This window comes from Mus pahari, chromosome 5, assembly GCF_900095145.1.
Source record: "Mus pahari chromosome 5, PAHARI_EIJ_v1.1, whole genome shotgun sequence".
Classification (NCBI taxonomy): Eukaryota; Metazoa; Chordata; class Mammalia; order Rodentia; family Muridae; genus Mus; species Mus pahari.
Genome location: NC_034594.1, coordinates 37,220,419 through 37,224,358, shown reverse-complemented (window position 1 = coordinate 37,224,358; position 3,940 = coordinate 37,220,419). Strand labels below are relative to the sequence as shown.

At 38.3% G+C, this 3,940-nt stretch overlaps 1 protein-coding gene across 9 annotated transcripts in view; it reads right to left on the bottom strand.

The window, feature by feature from the left end:
- The window catches only part of Spats2l (spermatogenesis associated serine rich 2 like), a 175,877-nt gene that overhangs the window by 52,078 nt on the left and 119,859 nt on the right, over positions 1-3,940 (bottom strand). The window lies entirely within an intron of this gene.

Sequence of the window (3,940 nt, the reverse complement as noted above, 5' to 3'; positions counted from 1 at the left end):
AGACACTCCAGAAGAGGGAGTCAGATCTTGTTACGGATGGTTGTGAGCCGGATGGTTGTGAGCCGGATGGTTGTGAGCCGGATGGTTGTGAGCCGGATGGTTGTGAGCCACCGTGTGGTTGCTGGGATTTGAACTCCAGACCTTCGGAAGAGCAGTCGGGTGCTCTTACCCACTGAGCCATCACACCAGCCCCAGTCTTTACCTTAACAATATCTCCCAGAAACTTCTGTGGTTTCAATTTCACAATTACTAGAATGCTTTCTAACCAAAAATACTTAGCAGATCTTAATACAGACAGTATGTGACTTACCGAGAATCTTTTAGCTGTCTGATTTATGTAGACTCAACAGACACTTTACGTGGGGTAAATTTTACTAGCCCTGATGTGCTAGCTCTGGCTTTTATATAGAATAAAAGTAAGCGCAACTCTCTGCACTTGACTCTAATATGTAAAATGGAAAATGTTAAAATCAAAACAAAAGAGCTTAGTGGGTCTGAGGTGATCTTCCCCTAAGGGGCCTCACATCCCTTTTGGAAATCAACTGATTATGTGCTTTGGTTTCTGGGCTCTGTTGTATCCACCGATGTATTTGTCTTTCCTTGCTTACTTTATCTAGATAAGAAGACTTAGTATTTGATAATGTATGTCCTCCAGCTTTGTTCTATTTTACCTTAAAGATTATTTTGGCACAGATCTTTGCATTCCAATATAAATCTAAGAATCAGCTTGTGTATTTCAATAAAAAAAAATCTGGCAGAATTTTAGTTGAATTTGTACTCAATCTATAAATCAATTTGAGGAAAAGCTTGTCTACTATCATTATTGAATTCACTGATCCTTAAACATGATATATCACATCATTTATTGGAGCCTTTAAAATTATCTTAATATTGTTTTAGTTTGGGGGTCTTAAATATCAATATTTTAGGAATATTTATTCCTAGGTAACTTTAGAATTCTTTTGCTTTGGTATGTAAAATTAAAAATTTTTTCAATTCCCAAATGTTGGCTACCATAATAGAATACAGAAAGCATATAATAGAATAAGGCCCCCAGATCTTAGCACAACTCATGCCACAATGGAAGAACCGCTGAGGCCTTGGAACTCAGCATATTCATAGGCAGGAATGCCTGCCAAAATGAGGCCAAAGAAACTCCCTAAATGTACTAACCTTGCTTTTTGGCTTCTGTAGTTCTGCTTCTGGCTAACTGTTCTTGCTAACTGAGGTGTGTCAACCCAAGGTTTGTTCTTTGTGTTTAAATGCCCATCTCTAGAAAGGCTCTGGCCTGTCCTTAGGCCCTGAACACCCAACCCGCTAATAAAGACTTTGCATTGGCTCGAACCTGTGTCTGTGTAGTCTTCTCTGGCGGATACCTCATAGTAGTATTGAAATTATCTCTAGAGACTTATTTTATGACCTATTAATTAGTCTATTTTGTTGAAAATGCCAGATGTTCTTGAAATGCTGAGTATATGGTTCTATGAATCAGGTTAGTCAATAGTATTGAATAAACTTATATCCTTACTGATGTTTAATCTATTTGTCTCAACAATTAGTAAGAAAATCATATTAAAATCTACAATTATGGATTTGTATCTTTTTAAAATTCTATCAACGCTGCTTCATAGATTTTGAAGCTATGTAATTCGGTTTAGAATTGTGAACTCTTGTTGATACACCGACTTAAGTGTTACTATGAAATGGCTCGGTCAGCGCTTCTTGTATTGCCATCAGTGCTAACGCTGCCATATCCACTGACTATACTTCGTTTTCTGGATAGTGCGGTTTGCCTACAGTCTGCTTTTTAGTGCGGTTTCCCTACAGTCTGCTTTTTAGTGCAGTTTGCCTACAGTCTGCTTTTTAGTGCGGTTTCCCTACAGTCTGCTTTTGTCTGCTTCTATCTTTACCTTTCACGAGAATCACGTGGAGCTGTGTTTTCTCATTCACTCCATCACTACCCACTTTTTAATTGAATTTTTAGTCCACTCACGTTTAATGTAATTATTGGTATTATTAGGTCATATCTACCACTCTGAGTTTATCTAAGTATAAAAATTAAAAAAAAAAAGGAGGTTGTGGTAAGGATTACAAGGTGATGGTATCAGTTTATCCCAGTGTCCTCTCAGTACTCACTGTGCTTTTTCATGAGTATGACCTGCACACGAGTGCAGCCACTTACCCACCGCTGCCAGTACAGACTCATGGGCTTGCATGATAAGATCTTTCACAATGTAGGAACAACCATGTATGTAATCAAATTTTAAATTTTCAAAACCCTCTTTTCTCTAGTTTTTAGGGTTTTGTTTTATTTGATGATTTCATATGAAGACTATAGGAAGTAGACAGACAATTGACATCTAACCTCAAGGAATGTAGTAAAGATAGCATCCCCCAAATAATCATTTTAACCCATTAAAATGGTTTCAGAGTCTACCCCAAAGACTATATTCCAATATAGCACATTGTCCAATTGTGCTTAATGGCTGTAGTAGTTTTATCCAGAAAAGTTGATAAACAAAGCATAATGTAGTTATAAAATTAGGTTTAAAGTTCCTAATGTCTGCGTCGCTCAAAGCATGTTACCATTCTCTTAAAAGCATTTAAATAAATACAACTGCACTTTATAATGTCCGGTAATATAATTGAGAACTATACCCAAATATAGTTCTTAGGTATCTGATCTTAATGTTCTTAAATATTTATAATAAGTGAATTACAAATTACCTTAAGAAATAATCGGTTTTAAAAAACAATGGCATTAACACAACTTTCTGAACAAAAATGTATTATGAACTTAAGCTCACTCTCTCTGTCACTCATTCTTTCTAAACCCAATAATTACAATGCCTTCAAAATAATCACAGTTTCCCACAGAAGTTCAGCACTACAGTGTTGTTCATAGAATCAGAGACAGACTGAGGGAATCCACATGGAGAGAAGACCATTAAGAAAAATAAAACCACCATTGAAATGCCATAAAAACATGACTTTATATAATTAATATATGCTAATAAAGATGGCCTGCCTCCGAATCAGAGAAGCTTCCTTTCATAGCGATCCTCATCAATGCTTATAGAAAGAGAACAAGTGACAGTGGAGAGAGCTAACTCCTGACTGGGACAGTTATATCACAGCTCCAAGGAGCACTGTGGAAGAAGAGGTGGGAAGATTTCAAGAGCCACAGGATGGGGACGACTGCTTAGAGATCACGCCTTCTGGACCGAACAGGTCATTGTGCTCAGGAGCTCACCGCAGCTATGGATGGGACTCCACTCTGGCTAAGGCTCTCTTGGCAACTGACGGCCCCCGAGGAGAGGAGAGTCAGTTTTCTTCAGTGGTACAGCCCAGATTCAGCTGCCTATGATCCAGTGGCCAACTTACACTCACAGGCAGACTAATTGGTCTCAGTAGGTTGTTAAAAAAAAAGTCATAAATTTGGGCAGTGGGGGGGGGCATGTAGGTGGTCTTACGGGAGAAACTAAAGGACTATAGTCTGGAAGAGAAAGTATGCTCTGAATTCATTTTCTTTGGGGATGGAGAGGCCTCAGGCACTTTCAGAGGACCAGAGTTCAGTTCCCAGCACCCACACTGGGTGGCTTACAATGTCCTTAATTCTAGCTCAAGGGGGTCCAACACCCTCTGCTGGTCTGAGGGCACCTGCACACATGTGTGTACACTACCTAGACACATATATACACATAATTACTTTAACAGTCTTTAAATGCATTGTACTCATGTATGAAATTACTAAGGAATAAATACAAAACTAAAGAAAGCCAGATAAGTAAGAAGCAAATGTTGGATATCATCCTGAGTGAGGTAACCCAATCACAAAAGAAGTCACTAGATATGCACTCAATGATAAGCGGATATTAGCCCAGAAACTTAGAATACCCAAGATACATTATGCAAAACAGAAGAAAACCAAGAAGGATGA